We start from the raw sequence: 25,143 nt of genomic DNA on the forward strand, positions 1-25,143 counted from the left end.
GCCCCAGGCTGCGGCCTAGGAGATGGCCAAGAGGTCTGGGGGTTGCAGAGGGCAGCCTAGGGGTAGGCCAAGGCAGCAGGTCCAAACCCAACCTTACCTGTGATGAGTGGCCTATACTGCAGTCTGCCCCAGGGAGCGGGGGCTAGTTGGTGACTGGCAGTGGCCCTACTCTGAGGCAAGATAGGGATAGTTGCTGGGGGTTCCCCGGGAAGGGGAGACCCTAGTACTGAGGGGTGTACTGCCAGGGGGCAGCACCCCAGATAAAAGGGCACTGGGGTCCGGAGGACAGGTGGATCACTGGCCTGCAGGGGGCACTCCAGGACACTGGAAAAGCTAATTCCTGAGACAACCAGCAGGAGGCGTCGCAGGGGTGAGTCCGCTCCTCTACACGTCTAAACGGGAGAAGTGGAAAGTGCTTGTTTGCTTTGGTGTGTCTTTGGAGGCAGCTTTATTATTTTACTCCAATGAAAAGCAGCTTGAGAGTCCTGTAGTAAATTGAATTGATTTAAAATGGACTATTCCCAAAGCAGGGTTTTAGGAGGGACAGCTGCTTCTAGAGCATTCGCCCATCAGATGATTTTTTTTCTAGTGGAAATTCTCTTCCATTTCTCCTGACTAGATTACTTTCGGTGGCTTGAATTAGAGCAGGGAAGGCTGTGATGTTTCTGAGAATCTGTCTGCTATTTGATTCCCTTTACTAGCTAATCAAATTAGGGTAGATTTTTCTAGATTTATAATCAGCCACTTGACTTTGATTTATAAGCAAAACACTTTTTGAGGGGGAAATAAAGCAAGTGCCAATCTATTTATCTATATGCACTGAACTGGACTTAACAGTATAGAACATGACGCATTTGTCCAGGGGTGGAGAAGAGTGAGAGCTTTAGAAAATTGTTCCCCATCTCTAGTGCCTCCTCTTAAGATCGAAATGTTAAATTATGTTCCTATCAGGTAATGTGTTCCCTACCTCTTCTGTATAACTTTTTGTGGCTTGCATGACAATTTGCTAATTATATGATGATGTACTATTCTCCTTCAACCGCAATTTATGGAATTATGGGTGGCTGCTTGCCATCCCCACCTATTAATGAAATTAACAAGTATGGAATGTCAGGATTTGAAAAGAGAAACCAAATAATTTAATGAAATGGAAAGAAATTCCAGCACTCTACATGGTAAAAAGGAAAAAAAATACTGAGGGCTTGTCTACACTGCAATGTTGTCAACAAAACTTTTGTCTTCCCTGGGTACTTAAAAAAAAAAAAAACAACCTTGCAAAAGACCAAAGTTTTGCCGATGCAAGTGGCAGGGTGAACGCGGCTTTGTTGGCATGAGCGCTCTCCTGTCGACAAAGCTAACACCACTCACAGGGCTGGAAGTATTTTGTCAGCAAAAGTATTTTGTCCTTGTTATGAGCTGGGTGAAACCTTATGGGTTGAGTTAAGAGTTCACTGAGGGCTTGTCTACACTACCCGCTGGATCGGTGGGCAGCGATCGATCCAGCAAGAGTCACTTCTTCGCATCTATATGAGACACGATAAATCGACCGCTGAGTGCTCTCCCGTCGACTCCGGTACTCTACCGGAACAAGGAGCACAAGCGGAGTCGACAGGAGAGCGTCAGCTATTGACTTACTGCAGTGAAGACACCGCGGTAAGTAGATCTAAATATGTCTACTTCAGCTACGCTATTCACGTAGCTGAAGTTGCATATCTTAGATCGATCCCGCACAGTAATGTAGACAAACCCTGAGATGGATGGGTGTGAACTCACTCACCTTTCAATCAACATAGTTTTAAGGATAAATTAATCACAAGTCCCTACCTAAGACAAAAGGGTTATGTGAAACCACCCAGGAGTTTTGGACTGATTTTGGGGGGGGGGGGGAGGGACTTTTGCTGAGTATGGTTCATAATAGAGAGGGGGGAAGGGAGGAGGCAGAATACACAGAAACTGAGAACAGACTGGTAAGCGTGCAGGAATCACCCCTGCGGCGCCTCCTGCTGGTCGTCTTCAGGAATTAGCTCACCAGCCCTCTGGAGCGCCCTCTGTTGGCCAGTGATCTGCTACCGCTGGCCTCCGTGTCCCTCCCAGACCCAGTGCCCTGTTATCTAGGGTGCTGCCTCCTGGCAATAACCCCTTTTTCTCTCAGGGTCTCCCTACCCAGGGGAACCCCCAACCCTCTATCCCCACCTTGCTTCAGTTGTGGGCTACTGCCAGTCACCAACTAGCCCCCATGCACTGGGGCAGATTGGGTTTGGACCTTCTGCCTTTGCCTACCCCGGGGCTGCCCTCTGCAACCCCCAGTACTCCTTGGCCTTCTGTTAGGCTGCAGCCTGGGGCTGTCCAGGCTGGAGCCTTCCCAGCTCCTCTGCCTTTCCCCAGCCCTGCTCCACTCTGGGACTCTGCTCAGGTCCCTGCAGCCGGGCCCCTCCCTCTCAGAAGCTAGAGGGAATTTGTTTGGGCTCCTGGCTCACAGCCTCTTTATACAGGCCAGCTGTGGCCTGATTGGGGCGTGGCCCAGTTGCAGCCACTTCCCAATCAGCCCAGTTTAGGAGCTGTTTTAAGCCCTTCAGGGCAGGAGCAGGGTAAGCACCCTGCTACAATTCTTCAGTCCTGAGGGACAAAAAGCAAGGGACCCAAGCAGTAGCTGTTGAGCACAGCATGACCCTGGAAAAGGCTAAGGAGAGAGCTTTTGGATCCTTTGGCTAAAGAGACTTGGGGCTGTAAGTTAAGAAACTATGTGCTCCTTTTGTTCTTAGCTCCTTCTGCATGCAGAGACACAGGACTCTGTACATTCCTTGTAAAAAAACAAGATTGCATCAAAGCAAACACCAGACTCCATCAATTTCTACTTCCAACTGGAGAATCTCTAGGGCCTCAAAATCTGACTAGCCGCTTGCGTGAAAAAGGGGCAACATACCGTAGATAAATTCTGATACACCTGATGAATCAAATACAGCTTTGATGTTACTCCAGTGATTTTAATTAAGTTATGTCCCCTTGCACCAATTTGTTCCTCATGAGCGTAACTTGTAGGCAGCCGCTACTCTGAAGACAATTATTTCAGTCAGCGACAGAAATGCAAGTAGCACAGACTTTCTTCTTGTCATACACTCAGCAACTGAAACAAGCTGTGGTACAGCTGACTGTAAGAAGTTAAAAATCCAACTTGTATACATATAAATAAACAGAAGTAGCAAGACTATTTGCACTCACCATCTGGTGATTCCCAATCATGTTACATATTTCAGGACTGAATTTGGAACAACGTAAAGCAGAGATCCAAAACTTTTCAATGTTAAAGTGTGACAATTCTCTCAGTTGCTTCGCACAAAAGACTGAACAATGTCCCAAGCTGCATTAGTTCAAATAGACAGTCTTGCAATTACAGGTGTAACAGTTCCCAGCATCATTATCTGAGTAGAAACATTGCCTAGATTTTATTTATTTATTTATTTATTGGTACATGACAAAAGCTTAATCCACATGAAGAATCTGGTTTACTGGCTCCCAAACAAGCAATAAAATGGACTTCTGATGTGTCTAGTGATATAGGCCAGCAGTATTTTAAATATTATTTCAATATTGATGCAAGTTTTTGTACTTGTGGAAGATGCTGGGTTCACAGACCTAGGGAAAGAAATTCTTTATCTACAGAAGAAGTTCAGTATGAATAGTTTCAACTTCGTCATTCTGCCCTGCCATCATGTCTCAGAGCTGTACCAGAGGGATGGCTTCTAGGCTGAGGGCAATTAATCCCCCATAGTCTATTCTTGTCTTCTTGAGGTTAATATCAAAGGGGCCAATTGGTCAACGTTCGTTGCAGCTTCTGTGATGTGGACAAATAACTGAGTTGGACTGAGCTCAGATCTGAATGCATTAATTTTCATTAATGCTATTCTACAGATTGTGGAATAATTCCAGCGAAGCAAAGGAACTTGCGTTAGTTTTAAAAAAGAAAAAAAATGGCTTTTGCACCAAGTGAAATTTGGGGATATGGACACTATGGAATCTAGGCATCAGTGAAGCAAAACATCACTTGTTAAATGAAGGTAACGCCAGAAAAAACATGAAAATGTTAGCATTTCAAATGTGCTTTCAATTCAACCCCGTTAAGGAGTGAATGAAGGTGATAACCTCTTGATCACACAAATTTGGCTGGTATGAAAAGAATCTGTGGATAGAGTCCAATCCTTTCTAGAAGACGGAAACACTGTGGAAAGCCTTGTACCATGGGAATTAAGTGGTACCCTTTAACTCTCTAAGAGAGATGTCACAAACTGAATGTGCCCCAAACTGAATTAATCTCTGACCTGTGTTATGTACATGGTAGGTTGCAGGACTGCTGCTAGCAGGTAACTCTCTTGTATCCATTACAAACTGGCTTCAGAGCTTTCTTCTCAGAGAAAGACACCAGAATTGTTCAGTATAATATTCATGGATGAAATTTGCTTAAATAAGGTATGTTACACACAATACCACCTAGTGGCTGACTTGTATAATATACTTTAGCATTACATTACAGCCAGTCTCCAGAAGTGGTTAGTTCAAATCAGGATAGAAACACACTGGTGGGGCTTGGTAGCAATGATTGTATTTCTGCATCTTGTATTGTTTTTGTTTTGTGGGTAAATGACTGGTTTCTGACATCAGGATTATCCATCTCATTGCTTTCACTGGAATAAATTTGCTTTTTTAAAAAAAATTGTGCCATGAGAGAAGAAAGGAGAAAAAAGGCCAAGATAATCCTTGAGTTTTAAAAAAGACTTTTGTATGGCTATGAATGTTGTGTGTTACTTTAGGGAACAGGGAAAAAATAGGAGAAATAACTTGATTTATTTTGACAGCAGAATTAATATAGACATCTAATACAACCAGGACAAAGGATCTTTCTGAATAGCTGGCCCTTGGTTTTGACTGAACTTAATTAAGATAACAAGATTTTCATCAATCAGAAGATTATTAATAGACATGTTCCAAAGACTCCCTTGCAAGTGAAGTAAAGTGGAACCCTCTTAAAGTGATCTAACTGGACTCCCTGCTCCCACCCCGAAGTGAAAACTTCACTACTGCAGAATTTAACAGTAATCAGAACTGAAACTTTCATGTTGCAATAACACTGAAACAACTTGGTACTTGCGTTCAGTTTCAGTACAGAGTTCACTTTCACCTGAGATTACTACTACATGAATTCCATTCCAAGTACTCAGCTTTGAATTGCAATCTCTTGCCATATTAACCCATTTTTATGTGAATTATATATGTTTTCCAATATCCTAGTCTGCTCTTACTTCTTTGAAGCAGAAGTTAGAAGTAAAATAAAATAAAATTGTTTATTCATAAATATACAATATACTATAATGCTGCCTTGTAAATCGTAGCAAGTGTGAATGACTTTCAATTACGCAGAGTAGTAATATTGTGCCATCCATTACATTCATCAAAGCTAGGCCTAAGACTGCAATCTTTAGCTGCTTCATTGTTTTTTATTGCTATGCTAAATGATAATATGAAACCTTATAAAACGAGGCAAATTAAGAACCTATTGGGGAAAAAATGCAATTGGAAAGGCACTTTCCCCTTGAAGCTACAATCACAAGGCAAATGCTTTGCAAGATTTTAAACTGCACAATATGGTGATATTGCTCTGCACAAATGTGGTTGAATTAATTTTTCCTTTTACTCCTTCCTTCCCCCCCCTCCCCAAAAAAAAAAAGATAGCAGGCCAAAATAGATTAAAACTGCATAATATGCTAGGTCATATTTTATTTAGAAAGGGAAAAAATCTTCCATCCTGAACTAACTCATATAGAGCAAAAAAGGTGAAACAGACGGTTTTCAGTTAAATCAAAAGGGTACTAAATATGTAGTGAAAACATAGAGGGAATGTGTTGCTTTTTCTGTAGCAAAAAGAATGAAATAATCTTTAATTCCATGACAAGGAAATGATTTCAGCCAATGTCAGCCCAGAAAAATCAAACACTATCTTCTAATAGTTGACATGGAAATCCTTATTGTTCCTGTGAGTGTACGTGTTCATCACTACATTCTGTCAAAGGGTTGTTCACTTTAGGCCTCCAACCAAGAAGTGCTGAGGTTCTTGGGGCATTCAGTACCTTGTAGGGTTGGACCTAGTAAGAACCCTGTAATAGCGTCCCAACCAGAGCTGAGAGAACAATGGTGTTTTTTTTTTTTGTTTTTTTTTTTTTGTTGTTTTTTTTAGTTTGCTGGCAGTTCTAAAAGGTGGGCGGGGGAAGGAGGAGAAATCATTTTAAGTCAAAGAAAATGTCTCATTCTTCCAGAAACAAAACATTTCATTTTGATTTTGAGCATTTTTCAATGTTTTTGAATTTTTTTTTAATGTTAAAGGAAGTTTCATAATGAAGAGTTATTTGGAACCGAAAAGTAAGCATTGTGTTTCAAATATGTAGAAATATTTCAATTTGTGGGCAGAGGCAAGAAAGGATGGTTGATTTTATTTCAAAATGAACAATTTGCAATTAACACAAATTCACAAAATGTTTGTGTCACCAAAACTGTGTTTTTCATGGGACAGAAGTTTCAGTTGAGAAACTTTACCCACCTCTACTGACCTGCCTGATTCTGAAAAAAAGACCCACCCAATTTATTGCACAATAAGCCTGAGCTATGTGATCCTACTTGTACTAAAATCATGAGAGCTGACAAAGCTGCAAGTCTCATCATCATATCTGGAATTCTTTAAAGCCACAGTGCCTGGAGTTGAAAGCATCTGAGCTGTCATCAAGTTTCAAGCCCTCATGGTTACAGAGAAAAGATTTAAAATGGGACTCAGGTGCTCAGAAACCTGAAAGCAAACAAAAAGAACCTAAAATCTGTTTAGCAAATATGCTTTTTTAAGCTGTTCTCGCTTTTCAGAAAGCTTGGCATTGGCAATGGTGTGTTCAGCCCTGAAGATAAATGCCGTATGTCTGCATTCCACCATCTTCAATACGAATGGCACTGAGCAATGGAAATATTTATAGAACAGGTAAATGTATATAGCATAAAAAAAATACCCTAATGGTGAGGAATGGTACTTTGAAATTGTGTTTTCCATCCGAGGATATCAACACCAATAAATCCTCCCAATAATATACATATGAGAAGCCCTCGATACGTAGCACTATTTCACCATTCTATTGATAGGATGAAAATCTTAATGTGACGGCGTTGCTATTGTTTTCTTTCTCAGAAATTAACACTGAGGTCTGGAGCAATACTATTCAATGTAACACAAATTGACTGGTTGAAAACCTTTTTCTACCCCTGTAACATTATCTCCCATTAGGATACAAGTTTAAAAGGAAACCTTTACATTTTGGAGATAGCTGCACAGCTTTAAGCTCTTTCTGATGACAACTTCTTTAAGAAGGTATGTAACAATACTTGCAATGACTTTGAAATAGTTTGAATTTTACTGAATTATAAACAGCCTTAGTCGATATTTGCAATTAAGAGAAATTAATCTTCACATCTAGGCTTCATTGCTAAGGCACGTGGCTGCTTAGTTTTCTCTGTCCCATGTGGTGCCCATGTTAAAAATTATTTGTTGCACTGATGATTAATTAACCTTAAAATTGGGTTTTTTGCTAATTTTGGTGCCTCATGGACCGTGTGCATTTTCCATGAATAGGTCTTTCATTCATTTAACTCCCACTTGGTGGAAGTCTGCTGTTTTCAGCTTCAGTCAAAAGGTTCACTCAGAGATGGACACAACAATTTCTTGTGCAGCCAAGCTTCATAGTAATTTCAGGGAAGTTCTGAGTGTTCCCAGAATGCTGAATCCGACCTAGGTTCTTAGTGATATTTAAAAGCAGATTTTAACTTTTGCAGTTCGTTTCAGTTCTGAGTTGCCCTAAAAATGGCTCTCCTATTTTATCTGTAGTTTAACGTACCTCATGGAGCACTGTAGGACTGGAGGCCTGGAAACGTAAGTAGGATGCATGAAAAAATAGCGTGGTCCCTGAAAATATCAAAATGGGATCCCCTCACACAAGAGTGTGGGAAAAGTATATTGAAGTGCCTATGCCATTGTAGGGCTGATACTGTTTGTCACTGGAAATTGACACTTTAATTATTGAGGCTTATAAACATTAAGCACCCATTCTGAACTCTGAGTGTTAGACCAAACCCAGAGGTATAACAGATACAATACTATAAGAAGTCAAAAGAAGGTGCTACTGACGTCTTAAAAAATGCTGTTTAACTGACAACATAAGCAGTTAGATCTTAAAGAAGCTTGTTAGCTGTGGTGCAGTTCTTACAGGAGCTTCCCATGTGACAAATAAAGTTGTTCACTGCCATATCATTTGTTCAGTGCAGGGCTGATGCCTGCAGGTTATACTTTGGCAAGCAAATGAAATGATGTGTGTTTTAAAATTAAATCCGTTGGTAGTACATGGCTTCTTCAATAGTAGGAAGGTATTCCTGAAAGATGTCAGTGGGAACCATGATATAACTCCAGCTGACAATCTGCCTTAATCATCAATTAACTTACATTTCTTAGTAGGCCCTGTTTTTACACTCATCTGAATTAAAAAAGTAAATAAATAAATAAGCAAAGAACTGATATTAAAACTACTTAAAAAAAAAAAAAAAAGCACAAGCCATATGTGTTCTGCGGTCATGCAATTTGAGAGGAGACAGAAGAAATAGGAAGGATAGGGTGACCAGAGAGCAAGTGTGAAAAATCGGGACGGGTATAGGGGGTAATAGGAACCTATATAACTAAAAGACCCCAAAATCAGGACTGTCCCTATAAAATTGGGACATCTGATCACCCTAAGGAAGGAGGACTTTCAAGGACACAACATTTAATATGTGAATGTTGAGTTAATCACTCAAAAGAAAACAAAAAGAAAAATCCACTGTATGTTATTTCCCCTCACAGTGTGGGGGTGGGGGGTGGAGCTGGTACCTGTTGGTATAAAATGCTCTCTTGGATAGAACTGTGACTGGCTGTGTTTGAGGAAATGAAAAGCCATTAAAAAAGGATAATGGAATAAAACGTGCAGTGAGATGTTCAGGGAACCCATCAATAAAAGGAGGGCAAGCAATTGCAAACGACAGCCCACTCTAAATGTAGCTCTATTGCCAGAGGACAGAAAATTGAGAGAGAATTTGCAAACAATTGAATTTATGGTAATCGAATGTAACCATATCCCACCACCAGGACAAAGCACCTACTGAATAAACGTGGGCAGAAAAAAGTACACCAGTGCCCGTTGGAAACACATTTTTTCTTATTAACTCTTGGAATTAGGAATTGTCATTGTCTGATGCTAAGGTCTAATGCACTGCAAAATGCATTAGCACTCAGTGCCAGTGGCAACAGGCCTGCCTGCTGCTGCCATGAGGTTAAGGATGAGACCAAAGTTTATTCCAGAGGTGAACATCTGGGAGTATGCTCCAATGTGTACTCAAGCACACTTTTTATGATAGTTGGATTTGATGGTGCTTGCAAAATCATATCTAGATTTAGATACTGACTTTCCACAGTGGCTCAAGGGATAATTACCTGAGTGTAAGTTAATTAAAACACCAGGTGCCTCCTTTGTTCCTGTTAGGTAGAAGTACTTAAATAGATGTGAAATATGATACATTGTTTCAGTGTGTGGTCTAACTTCCTTTGTTTGTGTCAGGAGATGATTGCTCTTTTCTGAAGCGATGCTGCTGCTGTCTTGATCATTTACTATTTGGTATCTCTCTTGTCTGCAAAGTTTTCTATTAAGGAAACCCAAATATGTGTTTTTGATTGTTTCAATATACAGCACTGAGCAAAAGTTTAGTCATAACCAGAACTAAATAACCAACTGGCTTGCACTATGTGTTTTTATTTCTTGAGAAGTTGCAAAAAAGGCCTTCTGAAATGTGTGTTAAAATAAATATTTGAGTGATTTTTTTTCTTGTTGTTGAGGAAATAGTGTGTTTTCACTTCCAAGATCTCTGTGGTAAAAAAAATAAAAACAGGTTCTAGTATTTTCCAGATAATTAACTGGAGAAACCTGGTAATTTTGTTGAGAAATAAGATTCTAAAACTGGTGGAATGGAATTGCTCTCGGGTTTGATAAGGGGCAACAATTTAAAGGTAAGAAACACACTGAAAAGAGACAGGAAAGAGGATTCAAGGAACAAAAAAGGCTTCTACAGACTATCAGGTATAGAATATAGTACATCTTGAAAGACGCAAGGCTCGGCAACGTTTGGCACGCGGCTTGCCAGGGTAAGCACCCTGGCGGGCCGGGCCAGTTTTATTTACCTGCTGACACAGCAGGTTTGGCCGATTGCAACCCCCACTGGCCGCGGTTCGCCGTCCCGGGCCAAAAGGGGCGGCGGGAAGCGGCGCGGGTGAGCGATGTGCTGGCCGCGGCTTCTCTGAGAGTCTGAATTCTCACTGAAATACTAAACCAGGCACATTCTACGCTAAGAAAGTTGCAGTGACCTTGTATGGATCACAACTGAAGACTTCAATCAGGAAATAATTCTGAATGATCTACAAAATTCTGAAGGTATTAACCTGGCAGAGGACTGTGGGCAACCAGTGGGAAGAAAATACTTCATCTACACTGTTTGAAAGGGAAAGGAATTAAAACTGAAGACTGACAGACAGGCAAAAACTAGAAATCACTAAAGAAGTACATGTTCCCCTTCTGACTAACCTCATAGTAAGAAGAAATGAGTCTCAAGACTCTGTTCAGAATCTAGCTAAAAATAAAGGCGAGCAGTGCCAGAAACTTCTACTAATGCAGCGAAACCAAAAGTCAGAAAATTGCAGGTCCAGCTGTGACTGTGTGCCTATGCTAAGCAAGAGGGTGCTGTGCATAGCCTGGGCCAGAGTAAGGCATACTCGACTGTGGTTGAGACTTTAGGAAAAGATTTGTTGTAAAGATTAAAATATAAGCTATTTTAATTTTTCCCCATTAGATAAAAAAGCACTCTTGCTTTCTATATGAAAACAAGTATTCTTGTGTCCAAGATGGTAGCAATAGCCCTCTGAATAGCCTTTAATGCTGCTGACCAGTGCCAATGTGAGTGACATGCTTGTGGGATCCAGAAGTCATGTTCAGGTTCTTTAATCGGTTGGCTCTGACTCCTCTCTGAGGATGTGCTTCCTGATCACGAGAGGTCCATTTTTGTCACCTCTAGCTGAATGTGGGAAAGAGGCCATTGGGGAAGATGATGAGGTGCTTAGGCCAGCAGTGCTGTCAGTGTGTAGATGACTTCACTTTACTTCCATGTTTCGTCACTTCCAGAAGAATGCCCTTTCCTTGCTGTCCGAGTGCCTAACCAACAAAAGGATGGGAATGAGCTGGTTGAGTGTCATTGCAGTAAGGCGGAACCCTAAAATTTGATATTCCTGCATGTACCCCAGAACTTGACAGTACCACAGTCAGCCATTTTGTATGTTCAACCACTGCTAGCTAGAAGTAATTTTTAGGACCCTGAGAGGCAAGGCCGTGCAACTGAAGTTTGCAGTTTTGCTATCGGAATGGGAGTTTGGGACAGGGAGTTACTGTTCAATAGAAGTGAATGTACTGTGAAAATAAAAGAAATGTTTGGACAAGCAACCTTGATTTTAGGTGCCTCTGACATGTAGTTTTATTGTTCCGATTAGATATGCTTTGCTGATAAAGAGAATAATGAATTGTTCTCGGCTGTTGCTAGGGAAATTGTTAGCCTATTAGGGGCTATTATGAGTTATGTGCTTCATTTGGAGAAAATTTATAAAATGTTTAGTTAGAAAGTGTGCTTTTCTTTGAGCAAGGGTTTGACACCTAAGTTCCCAGCAGTCCGACAGAGAAAACCCACCCATCCAGTTTTTATGAAATATTCCTCAGGCTGCAATAATATAAGGAAAAGCTGAGGACAGAGTATTGACTCAATACTCAACCTGGCTGGGTTACTTGAAGTACTGGTATCTGGGAGTAAGCCTAAGTCCTTACCCACAGGCTTTCAAAAAAGTGTGGATCAGGTGAGAGGAATGCCCTAAGAAATCAGCTGAAAATGATATTGAATGCTACATCTACACTTCGAGTTGGGGGCATGATTCCCAACTAGAGGAGACGTACCTGTGCTAGCTCTGATTGAACTAGAGTGATAAAAACAGAGTGTAGCTGTGGCAGCAGGAGGGGCTAACCATTCCGAGTACACGCCTAGTATCTCAGGTGAGTACATATTTAGGCAGTTTGCCTCTTGCACCACTGCAGCTATGGTCTATATTTAACATATTAGCTTGATCAGAGCTAGTGTTATGTCTCCTTGGGATAGTAACCACACCCCCCAGCTCAAAGTGTAGATATGCCCTAAGCTGTCTTTCTTTAGCCACAGGTCCCACAGAGAACTGAGCCAGAGCCTTAAGACTTAGTGTCCACAAAATAGAACCAATAGCAGCCAACTGCTATCATTGTTAATCTTTGCTTTGGGCAAGATGTGACCTGTAAACCCCAAGGGCTGTGCCTCTGGGTTAAAGATAAGGGCACCTGTAGGCTACACTGGGCTGTGGGCTCAAGCTTGTGTCCCCTCCCCTCTAAATATTAATTATGTAATTAATGTTGCTGCTGCTTAACTCCTTGTTCTGCAGAGGGAGTGCTTTGATCTTGAAAGCTTTCCATTTAATACTTGTTTCTCAAGACTAACAATTCATAAATTTTTGAGAAGTTCATAAATGAAAGAGGCAGAACCTTAAGAGCTAAAACAGTGCTACTGAAAGAAACCAGAGTCTCAAACTAGGAGGTGGTGTAGTGTTGGCCGCGTTCAAGTGCTCTTGAGAGGCTTGACTTTAATTGTGGAGGGAGTGTTAGGTAATGTGATTGTCTCTTGAAAAATGTTTAACCTTATGCTTGTCTTACCTGTTACATTTCACTGAAATACTGATTACAAACAACATTTCAGAAGTGTTGTCTTTATAACACTGACTTTGGTGGATTGTCAACCAGATACATAATGGCATGAGTGTGATTCGTCTATGAGGTGTCTAAAATTCTCATTTAATTTGTCTACTGAAGATCCATCATATGGTGAATTCACTAGGTCTAAAAATTCAGGGCTGAGCTCTGACCTTGCAAAGAGGTCATGGAGACATCTTGTATTCATGTGGGGAGAAGTAATGGTAATGAGGGATGTCTACCTTAACATTTTTTCACTGTTTCCTTCCCTGATAGTTAGCTTGTTGTGTATTCAAGAGATTCATATCATGGCACTAAATTATCACAGAAGCAGCTGTTCACATGCTGACATAAGTTGTAAGAAGAGGTTTGATGGGGACAATGGGGGAATTGGTTGTACCCAGGGCATTTGGATTGTGAATTGCATTTTATTTTTACTACCCAGAGTTCAGGGACTTGGGATAAAGGTTTTCAGTTTTGGCCAGTGTAAATTGTCAGCAAATTAGGATGTGTTTTGGTTTTGCAAAACCCTGTTTGTCAGGTATTGCTTGTTCGAGAACAAGGCTGGGGTGGTTTGGATCTTGGTTATACTTTTTTCAAATCACCAAAATGCAGGGTGATTTGGATAAAATGTTGTGGTTTTCTGACCTGTGTAATAGCAATTGTTTCAACTCTTCCTGTTGATCCAACAACTCTTTTTTGGGGGTCTTCTAGAGGCTAATAAATGGAGGAAGTGATCAACAATACAAACATGATGTGGGACTTATGCATAGGCAACATATGCAACTGCATAGGGTTTCATGTTCGAGGGATCACTGAGCAGACAGGAAAGCCAAATTGATGTTGAACATGGATTGGTTCATGATCAGAAGAGGTCTTTGCTATTTAGATCAACTGCTTTCAGCTGTGTTCCTTCTTTTTAAATCTTGAAGCCAATGCAAAGGATTCTAGGGATTATAAGGAAGGATTATACTCAAAATTTTATAGAGAGCAAGTTGGAACTGATAGTTACAAACAGTTGAAATAGAGATCTGTTTTGAACTGCCACAGGTCGGTTTGGGAGACCCGGGTTGCTTAGGTGGCAGGCAAAAAAAGGTAAGACAGTACTTGAATAAAGTTGGAGTGGGGGAATACAAATACGTTTTCACTAGTTGCATACTGAACCAAATTGAGAAAAAGGTGGCTCCCCTTTTACCTCCCCCCCCCAGCAAATTAAGCCAATAATACCAGCTGTCATAACTATAAAGGGAAGGGTAATAGCTGTCCTGTGTACAGTACTATAAATCCCTCCTGGCCAGAGACTCCAAAATCCTTTTCCCTGTAAAGGGTTAAGAAGCTCAGGTAACCTGGCTGGCATCTGACCTAAAGGACCAATAAGGGGACAAGATACTTTCAAATCTTGGGGGGGGAAGGCTTTTGTTTGTGTTCTTTGTTTGGGAGTGTGTTCGTTCTCGGGGACTGAGAGGGACCAGACATCAATCCAGGTTCTCCACATCTTTCTAAGCAAGTCTCTCCTATTTCAAACTTGTAAGTAAATAGCCAGGCAAGGCGTGTTAGTTTTCCTTTGTTTTTCTCAACTTGTAAATGTACCTTTTACTAGAGTGTTTCTCTTTGTTTGCTGTACTTTGAACCTGAGACTAGAGGGGAGTCCTCTGAGCTCTTTAAGTTTGATTACCCTGTAAGGTTGATTTCCATACTGATTTTACAGAGATGATTTTTACCTTTTTCTTTAATTAAAAACCTTCTTTTTAAGAACCTGATTGATTTTTTCCTTGTTTTAGATCCAAAGGGGTTTTGGATCTTGATTCACCAGGAGTTGGTGGGAGGAAGGAGGGGAATGGTTAATTTCCCCTTGTTTTAAATCCAAGGGGTTGGATTTGTTTTCACCAGGGATTTGGTGAAGGTTTTTCAAGGTTTCCCAGGGAGGGAATCCATTGAAAATGGTGGCAGCCGAACCAGAGCTAAGCTGGTAATTAAGCTTAGAAGTTTTTATGCAGGCCCCTACATTTGTACCCTAAAGTTCAAAGTAGGGATCTCAGTCCTGACATGGTGAATAGCGGTGGGATCATTTTATACCCAAAAAGCCAGTGAGATTTTTTTTCCTTCTAGCTGCTTGGAAAGCCGAGCTAGAAGTAGATAGATGCATATCTTATCTCTCCTTGCCTGAAGGCAGAGGTGTTAAGTTTTTTTTACAGGTCCTTTGTTAAGAGAAGGGTTCAATTAGCAAATGACTGGTAAAAGGTATTTACAAGCTGAATTGTTTTTTTTTCTTTTTACATCCTCCGGAGTAGCTAGTTAGAAAGTTACTGTTAACTCTGCAGCAGCCAGAGCTGAGAGCTTCCCAGTTTGTCAACTGCAAAGGGGGTGACCCAGCACAAGAAAACAGGAAAATGACTACCAAAGAAGTAGCTAACAAAATAGAACTGGCCAAACTAGAAGCAGAAGAAAATGAAAGAAAACATCAGAGACTGCTTCAATTAACAAAACTCGAGACAGAGCAGAGAGAAAGAGAAGAAAAAGCCAAAGAGGAGGCCCACAAGAGAGAGATGGAGCTGAAAGAAAAAGAGATGAAGATGAAAGAAAAAGAGATGGAGGAGAGAGAAAAAGAAAGGAAGCATGAACTGGAAGTAGCAAAGGCTAAGCAGGATGCACCAGCCAATGCTAACAACCCCCCTCCAGGTACCACTTCCCATCCCAGAAGATTCCCCACCTACAAGGCAGGCGATGATACTGAGGCCTTCTTAGAAAATTTTGAAAGGGCCTGCCTTGGATACAGCATCGCTATAGACCAGTACATGGTAGAGCTGAGGCCGCAGCTCAGTGGACCCTTAGCAGAGGTGGCAGCTGAAATGCCTAAGGAACACATGAACAGTTATGAACTTTTTAAAAACAAGGCCAGACTCAGAATGGGGCTAACACCCGAGCATGCCCGTCGGCGGTTCAGAGCCCTAAAGTGGAAACCGGATGTGTCATTTACCCGTCATGCCTACCACATTGACAAAAATTGTGATGCCTGGGTATCAGGAGCAAATGTTAAATCTCTGGAAGATCTGCTTTCCCTAGTAAAAATGGAGCAGTTTTTAGAGGGTGTTCCTGAGGAAATAGAAAGGTACATCCTAGATAGGAAGCCCAAAACTGTAACTGAGGCGGGGGAGATTGGAGCCCAATGGGTGGAGGTGGCAGAAAAGAAAAAAACTAGTAGCAGTTGGAGCGAATATCAGAAGGGGCAAGCCGAAACAAAACCTTACCACCGGGGACAACCCAAGGCCCCACCCACATCTCAAGGGAAACCCCAGACGCCTTCTCACCCCACCACACCAGTCTCCACCAACCAACATCGCCCCGGTGATACCTTAGCAGGGCGATGTTTTAAATGTAATGAACTGGGACATATAAAGGCTCACTGCCCCAAGAACCCTAACCGATTACAGTTCATTACACCCCAATCACACCAAAGATCCCCAAACCCAGATGCCTCTCTCATACCCTCGGAGCGAAGGGAAACCTTGAGAGTGGGCGGAAAGAAGGTTACCGCCTGGAGGGACACTGGGGCTCAAGTGTCAACTATCCACCAATCCCTAGTGGACCCCAAACTCATCAACCCAGAGGCTACAGTGACAATTCAACCCTTCGTGTCACAATCTGTAACCTTGCCTACAGCCACGTTGCATGTCCAGTACAAGGGCTGGTCAGGAATGTGGACTTTTGCAGTCTATGACAATTATCCCATTCCCATGCTGCTGGGGGAAGATTTGGCCAACCATGTGAAGGTAGCCAAGAGGGTGGGAATAGTCACCCGCAGCCAGGCTAAGCAAGCTTTCACCCCCATCCCTGTTCCTGAGCCGTCCACCAGGGCCCCGTCTGTGTTACCGGAGACCCAGACAAAGGTGGTGGAACTGGATCCTCTGCCAACGACTGCAACAGCCGTAGTGGATCCAATCCCAGAGACCCAGCCAAAGCCAGTCCCAGAACCGGAACTGGCAACGCAACCAGCACCAGAACCATTGCCAGCCCTGAGTCCAGCGCTTGCAAACCCGTCTACAACTCCAACGCCAGAGGGCACCAGCGAGCCTGAACTGGCAGAAGCAGCAGATAAGCCTACCCAAGAGGCTCAGCCAGAGCCTGAGATACCACATAGTGCACCAGCGGACAGCGGTTCACAGTCAATGGAAACAGCCCCAGCACCTGCATCGCTTCCAGAGGGACCAAGCCCCAGTCCACAGTCCAAGGAGGAACTGATGTCTCCAGCATCAAGGGAACAGTTCCAGGCCGAGCAGGAAGCAGATGACAGCCTTCAGAAAGCTTGGGCGGCGGCGCGGAGCACCCCACCGCCTCTCAGCTCTTCTAACCGATCCCGGTTTGTTGTAGAACAAGGACTTTTATACAAGGAGACTCTTTCTGGTGGGCACCAGGAAGACTGGCATCCTCAAAGACAGTTGGTAGTTCCCACTAAGTATCGGGTAAAGCTCTTGAGCTTAGCCCATGATCATCCCAGTGGCCATTCTGGGGTGAACAGAACCAAGGACCGGTTGGGGAAGTCCTTCCACTGGGAGGGAATGGGCAAGGACGTTGCTAATTATGTCCGGTCTTGTGAGGTGTGCCAACGAGTGGGAAAACCCCAAGACCAGGTTAAAGCCCCTCTCCAGCCACTACCCATAATTGAGGTCCCATTTCAGCGCGTAGCTGTGGATATTCTGGGTCCTTTCCCAAAGAAGACACCCAGAGGAAAGCAGTACGTACTGACTTTCATGGATTTTGCTACCCGATGGCCGGAAGCAGTACCCTTAAGCAACACCAGGGCTAAAAGTGTGTGCCAGGCATTAACAGACATTTTTGCCAGGGTAGGTTGGCCCTCCGACATCCTTACAGATTCGGGAACTAACTTCCTGGCAGGAACCATGGAAAACCTGTGGGAAGCTCATGGGGTGAATCACTTGGTTGCCACCCCTTACCACCATGAAACCAATGGCCTGGTGGAGAGGTTTAATGGAACTTTGGGGGCCATGATACGTAAATTTGTAAATGAACACTCCAATGATTGGGACCTCGTGTTGCAGCAGTTGCTTTTTGCCTACAGGGCTGTACCACATCCCAGTTTAGGGTTTTCACCATTTGAACTTGTGTATGGCCGTGAGGTTAAGGGGCCATTACAGTTGGTGAAGCAGCAATGGGAGGGGTTTACGCCTTCTCCAGGAACAAACATTCTAGACTTTGTAAGCAACCTACAAAACACCCTCCGACATTCTTTGGCCCTTGCTAAAGAAAACCTAAAGGATGCTCAGGAAGAGCAAAAGGCCTGGTATGATAAGCATTCCAGAGAACGGTCCTTCAAAGTAGGAGACCAAGTCATGGTCTTAAAGGCAATCCAGGCCCATAAAATGGAAGCATCGTGGGAAGGACCATTCACGGTCCAGGAGCGCCTAGGAGCTGTTAACTATCTCATAGCCTCCCCCACCTCCAACATAAAGCCTAAGGTATACCATGTTAATTCTCTTAAGCCCTTTTATTCCAGAGAATTAAACGTTTGCCAGTTTACTGCCCAGGAAACAGATGACGCGGAGTGGCCTGAAGGTGTCTACTACGAAGGAAAAAAGGATGGTGGCGTGGAAGAGGTGAACCTCTCCATGACCCTTGGACGTCTGCAGCGACAGCAGATCAAGGAGCTGTGCACAAGCTTTGCACCAATTTTCTCAGCCACTCCAGGATGGACCGAACGGGCATACCACTCCATTGACACAGGTAATGCTCACCCTATTAGAACCCCACCCTACCGGGAGTCACCTCATGCCAAAGCTGCTATACAAAGGGAGATCCAGGACATGCTACAGATGGGTATAATCCGCCCCTCTAAGAGTGCATGGGCATCTCCAGTGGTTCTAGTTCCCAAACCAGATGGGGAAATACGCTTTTGCGTGGACTACCGTAAGCTAAATGCTGTAACTCGTCCTGACAACTATCCAATGCCACGCACAGATGAGCTATTGGAGAAATTGGGACATGCCCAATTCATCTCTACTTTGGACTTAACCAAGGGGTACTGGCAAGTACCACTAGATGAACCCGCTAAGGAAAGGTCAGCCTTCGTCACCCAGGCAGGGATGTATGAATTCAATGTACTCCCTTTCGGGTTGCGAAATGCACCCGCCACCTTCCAAAGACTTGTAGATGGTCTCCTAGCAGGATTGGGAGAATCTGCAGTTGCCTACCTCGACGATGTGGCCATTTTTTCTGATTCATGGGCAGAGCACATGGAGCACCTGGAAAAAGTTTTCGAGCGCATCCAGCAGGCAGGGCTAACTGTTAAGGCTAAAAAGTGTCAAATAGGCCAAAACAGAGTGACTTACCTGGGGCACCAGGTGGGTCAAGGAACTATAAATCCCATACAGGCCAAAGTGGATGCTATCCAAAAGTGGCCGGTTCCAAAGTCTAAGAAACAGGTCCAATCCTTCTTAGGCTTGGCTGGATATTATAGGCGATTTGTACCCCACTACAGCCAAATCGCCGCCCCGCTGACAGACCTAACCAGAAAGAAACAGCCAAATGCAGTTCAGTGGACTGATGAGTGTCAAAAGGCCTTTAACCAGCTTAAGGCAACACTCATGTCTGACCCTGTGCTAAGGGCCCCAGACTTTGACAAACCGTTCCAAGTAACCACAGATGCGTCCGAGCGAGGCGTGGGAGCAGTTTTAATGCAGGAAGGACCGGATCAAGAATTCCATCCTGTCGTATTTCTCAGTAAGAAACTGTCTGAGAGGGAAAGCCATTGGTCAATCAGCGAAAAGGAATGCTATGCCATTGTGTACGCGCTGGAAAAGCTACGCCCATATGTTTGGGGACGGCGTTTCCAACTACAAACAGACCATGCTGCGCTACAGTGGCTTCATACCGCCAAGGGAAATAACAAAAAACTTCTTCGGTGGAGTTTAGCTCTCCAAGATTTTGATTTTGAAATACAACACATTTCGGGAGCTTCTAACAAAGTGGCTGATGCACTCTCCCGGGAAAGTTTCCCAGAGTTAACTGGTTAACAATTGTTTTTGGAATGAAACATATTGTTAGTTTTTATATAATCAGTAGTATGTCTAAAGGTACATGTGTCTTATTAACTCTGTTTTCTCCTAGAACTCCAGGAAGAAATCACAGCCAGTGTGGAACCGAACATCCAACACTATCTGTGATTTGGGGGGCGTGTCATAACTATAAAGGGAAGGGTAATAGCTGTCCTGTGTACAGTACTATAAATCCCTCCTGGCCAGAGACTCCAAAATCCTTTTCCCTGTAAAGGGTTAAGAAGCTCAGGTAACCTGGCTGGCATCTGACCTAAAGGACCAATAAGGGGACAAGATACTTTCAAATCTTGGGGGGGGAAGGCTTTTGTTTGTGTTCTTTGTTTGGGAGTGTGTTCGTTCTCGGGGACTGAGAGGGACCAGACATCAATCCAGGTTCTCCACATCTTTCTAAGCAAGTCTCTCCTATTTCAAACTTGTAAGTAAATAGCCAGGCAAGGCGTGTTAGTTTTCCTTTGTTTTTCTCAACTTGTAAATGTACCTTTTACTAGAGTGTTTCTCTTTGTTTGCTGTACTTTGAACCTGAGACTAGAGGGGAGTCCTCTGAGCTCTTTAAGTTTGATTACCCTGTAAGGTTGATTTCCATACTGATTTTACAGAGATGATTTTTACCTTTTTCTTTAATTAAAAACCTTCTTTTTAAGAACCTGATTGATTTTTTCCTTGTTTTAGATCCAAAGGGGTTTTGGATCTTGATTCACCAGGAGTTGGTGGGAGGAAGGAGGGGAATGGTTAATTTCCCCTTGTTTTAAATCCAAGGGGTTGGATTTGTTTTCACCAGGGATTTGGTGAAGGTTTTTCAAGGTTTCCCAGGGAGGGAATCCATTGAAAATGGTGGCAGCCGAACCAGAGCTAAGCTGGTAATTAAGCTTAGAAGTTTTTATGCAGGCCCCTACATTTGTACCCTAAAGTTCAAAGTAGGGATCTCAGTCCTGACACCAGCATTTACAATTGTGGACCTGCTTTTGGACTGTGGGTATAGATCTGAATACCTGATCCTGCAAGTATCATATTGGGGGTATAAATCAGATAGTGTGCGGGGGAGTAGGGGGTGCAACAGCATTCTGTTTGGTGCCTGCAATTCATTTTGAGGATAAAAAATGAGATGCAGATTTTGCAAGTGCCGTTTGTTCCCTTAAAAGGGAACCAAACTTCAGAGTCTCATGATAACTAGGACATGGCAAATTAAAAAATTTTCAATTGTGTGTTTCCACTGGCTAGCACGGATAACTGCAACTAATATTTATCCAGATGGATGAGTGTAGGCATCAGTTTTAGCCTTAAGCTGTCATCAGTCACGTATGTCACTGTGCAAGTCTCCCTGACATGCCATTCTCTTTTGCTGCTGCATCACGATTACTTTAGCTGATTTTTTGCTCTTCCCCTTGCCCATTGTGTTTATTACAGCCATTCATCAGGCTATGTCAGGGGTATATTTCATCGAAATACAAGAGAGGAATCCAGTCCATCAGTTATCTTTTGTCAAGAGACTATTTTGAAACTTTCTTTGTAAGGTCAGTAATATTTCGTGTCTAATGTGATTGAGTATAGTCAATGTACGACCTTACCAAAAGGGAAAATAAAAGGCTAGTCTGGCACCATTTGACTTGTAGGGTATAATAGTGCAAGGTACTGACTGCCATTATTGCCACTCTTCATTTGGTCATATTTACCTTCTATTTACTGAGGGAAGTAAGTTCTGTCATAAAAGGTTGCCATTCATTGAACAGAATCCATCTAACTCTGTATCGTGGACTATGATAACATTGTAAAACTCATTCCACTCTCTCTGGGTCAGAGTTCAGCTTGTTTGCTCTGAAATCCTGTAGGGGAATTCCATCTATGTTCAGTGTCAATTGCCTCTTCCTTTGTCTTCTATTTTCAAATAGAGAGGGTGATGCATAAGACATACGAAGACACTGCCTCAAAGACATGCAGCACAGGAAATTGGCCTTGTGTTTTGGGCCTCAGATCCAAAAGTGTGATTTGTACATTTCATTCCCAATATTCTGGTCAGCAGATATTTCTGTTGACTAAGCGTAAGTAGATTTCACAGAATGTAGAAATTATTACAGTATTTGAAGAAAACATTAAAGATTAAAGACTGCAAATAATGTAGTGGAAATTTATTTCCAGGGACTTGGTGAAGATGATAATCACCTAGAAGAAATTCTCTATCAGGCTGCTAAGAACACCTTTGATTAATGGAAAAATGTAAGGGCTTATTTTTCAGCGCCTGATTTCCATATGCAAAGTTGCATATGTATACACATGCATTTGCAATTTGAAGTGGCAGAAAGCTATGCAGGGATCTAAAAAGATGACAGAATCTACCTATTCATACGTGTTAAAATTTGCACCCACAAGACCCACTTCTCCTGACTGTTGGCCCTGAGGACTCGGGGGCATGTGACTGTTGGGGTCCGTCATGCTGCCTTGCCTGATAGACCTATGTGACCGTGTGGCTTCAGAGGATGATGCCAGAGATGTGTTGAGCATGTTCATTAGCTCCCTCAACTCTAAAGCGGGGAGTGGGCTCTTCTGACAGGCAAAGGAGCCTTAAAGGAGCCATAGAGCTTGAAAAGAAGCATTCATGACTGACATCTCTGAAATGCAGGTTAGGGAGGACTGACTGGGATATGTGGCAGGAGACTGATATAAAACAGTTTTCTAAACTAACCTATTGGAGGGTGGGGGGAGTTGTCCTTCCTATGGAACAGGTAGGGGGCTGGCCCCCCCAAAGCCATTGCTCTCATGATGTCCACAAAAACCAGAGCAATTGATGTGAAGGTCCAGTGTCTCCTCGTAACTCTCAGCCCCTCTTTTGTGTGACAGCAGGAAGAAGAACCCCAAGAAGCTTGTTCCCCTGTAGTCCCAGCTGATGGCTGCCCTCAGGCATCCCCCTCAGGTGAGTTTTGCTTTGAGAGGGGCCACCAAAGTAAGATAATACTGGCAGTAGTTGTACGCTGCATAATTCGTGCAAAGGCAACTATGCTGTGGAGAGCAGCCCTGGCCCCCTCATGCACCCGTGGGCTGTAAAATGAGACCCTAACACTGCCACTTGCATTCCTTTTGCCACCCTCACATCCTACCCAGCTTTCCCTCTACACATGGACATGCAGGGGACAGTCTGACCTTTTCTCTGTCACAGAAGCTATAGGTCCTCAGCCTATCCCTTTGTTTACTGCCTTGTTAATTGACTTAATGAGAATCTAACTGTCTCTAGCAGATCCTGAGTAAGTTAATTGAGGGAATTGTGTTTATAATCTGCCTTGAGAGTCCTGGTCTTCTGTTGCAGCACCACCAACGAAGGATTGATTGGTTTGGTCTCTTGAAAGGAAATAGCTACATCCTCTCCCGCCACAAGACAGAACTTGACTGCTTCCCCAAGGCACAGCAGGTCACATGGGGCTGGCATTTGTATCCAGAGAAAACTCCTTTCTTGTGTTTGAATGTGTGATCCTAAATCCTGCTTGCTAAAATTCTAGCAAATAAATTGCTGGACTTTAGGCCTTGTCCACACTCCATTGGAAATCACTAGTGACCACCATGTCTTAGTGACAGCCTGGACCAGTCCACACAAGAGATCCACTTCCTGGACACTAACGTGCAAATAAGCGATGGTCACATAAATACCATCCTATACCGGAAACCTACTGACCACTATACTTACCTACATTCCTCCAGACCCCACATCACATAATCCATTGTCTACAGCCGCATTTATTATGCATATTAAGATACAACCGCATTTGCTCCAATCCCTCAGACAGAAACAAACATGGGATCTCTATCAAGCATTCTTAAAACTACAATACCCACCTGGTGAAGTGAAAAAACAGATTGACAAAGCCAGAAGGGTACCCAGAAGTCACCTACTATAGGATAGGCCCAACAAAGAAAGTAACAGAACGCCACTAGCCATCACCTATAGACCCCAACTAAAACCTCTTCAGTGCATCATCAAGGATCTACAACCTATCCTGAAGGACGATCCCTCACTCTCACAGACCCTGGGAGATAGGCCAGTCCTCACTTCAGACTGCCCCCCAACCTGAAGCAAATACTCACCAGCAGCTACACACTACACAACAGAAACACTAACCCAGGAACTAATCCCTGCAACAAACCCCATTGCCAACTCTGTCTGCATATCTATTCAAGGGATCCCATCATAGGGCTTAACCACATCAGCCACACTATCAGGGGCTCGTTCACCTGCAATTTCACCAATATGATATATGCCATCATGTGCCAGCAATTCCCCTCTGCCATGTACATTGGCCAAATTGGACAGTCTCTATACAAAAGAATAAATGGACACAAATCAGACATCAAGAATTGTAACATTCAAAAATCGGTAGGAGAGCACTTCAATCTCCTTGGATACTCAATAAAAGTCTTAAAAGTTGCCATTCTTCAACAAAAAAAACCTTCAAAACCAGACTTCAATGAGAAACTGCAGAACTGGAATTAATTTGCAAACTTGACACCATCAAATTAGGCCTGAATAAAGACTGGGAATGGCTGGGTCACTACAAAAAATAATTTTCCCTCAGTTGATACTCACACCTTGTCAACTGTTGGGAATGGGCCACATCCACCCTAATTGAATTGGCCTCATTAGCACTGACCCCCACTTGGTAAGGCAACTCCCATCTTTTCATGTGCTGTATTTTTATACCTGCCTACTGTATTTTCCACTCGATGCATCTGATGAAGTGGGTTGTAGCCCACAAAAGCTTATGCCCAAATAAATGTGTTAGTCTCTAAGGTGCCACAAGGATTCCTAAATGTTTTAATGTGACGAGCATGGCATTAACAAGATTCCCTTCACCCAGGGTAGACAAGAACACTTTTCTGAGAACCATGTTGAGAGATCTCTAAGGTCTTGTCTAGATTAGGATTTAAAGGTATTAAGGTAGCATGTGTTTGTTACCCGAAATTGGGCCAGCTAGTAAGCTTAGGGAGGACTAATAACCCACCAGGTTTGGCAGAAAGAAACACATTTATTATATTGATAGCTAAGCTCAAAAGAAGTGTGTGTGGGGGTTACACTCACACTTGCATACTCACGTTCCCAGGACAGACACGGCACTGGAGATGTCAGGATCCTTGAGAGTAAGTGTCCCACAGCACAGCGATGGATAGTGTGATGAAGGTAAGTC

The 25,143-nt window shown here is 43.0% G+C and overlaps 1 long non-coding RNA gene across 1 annotated transcript in view; it reads left to right on the forward strand.

The window, feature by feature from the left end:
- Positions 1-7,992, forward strand: part of LOC128830564 (uncharacterized) — a 31,833-nt gene extending 23,841 nt beyond the window's left edge. The window contains exons 2-3 of the long non-coding RNA XR_008443604.1: positions 7,313-7,396; positions 7,910-7,992. This is a non-coding gene — a long non-coding RNA (uncharacterized LOC128830564). The remainder of the gene's footprint in view (positions 1-7,312; positions 7,397-7,909) is intronic.
- The last annotated feature ends 17,151 nt before the right edge of the window (positions 7,993-25,143 follow it).

This window comes from Malaclemys terrapin, chromosome 1 (assembly GCF_027887155.1).
Source record: "Malaclemys terrapin pileata isolate rMalTer1 chromosome 1, rMalTer1.hap1, whole genome shotgun sequence".
Lineage (NCBI taxonomy): Eukaryota > Metazoa > Chordata > Testudines > Emydidae > Malaclemys > Malaclemys terrapin.